Source organism: Ceratina calcarata, unplaced genomic scaffold (genome assembly GCF_001652005.2).
Source record: "Ceratina calcarata isolate Rehan_Ccalc_2016 unplaced genomic scaffold, ASM165200v1 scaffold25, whole genome shotgun sequence".
NCBI lineage: Eukaryota > Metazoa > Arthropoda > Insecta > Hymenoptera > Apidae > Ceratina > Ceratina calcarata.
Window position 1 is genome coordinate 2,446,673 of NW_017147017.1, and position 241 is coordinate 2,446,913.

Genomic DNA, 241 nt, shown 5'->3' on the forward strand with positions numbered 1-241 from the left:
ATGTATTACTTTTTATTTTGTCAATAATTTAATGAGTGCATTAATAAAAGATACCAAACAGATTTTGCAATCATTCTATTTTATTTTCACTGATGTTTTGTCAAGTTTTTCAATACGATTTGCAAAGAAATGTCTTCTCTTCATTCTTTTCGTTTGTTTTTATAGAACATCGTTTCATGATTATTATTAATATACACTCGTACATATACATATAGATATATCTATGTAAAAATTTGAAAAT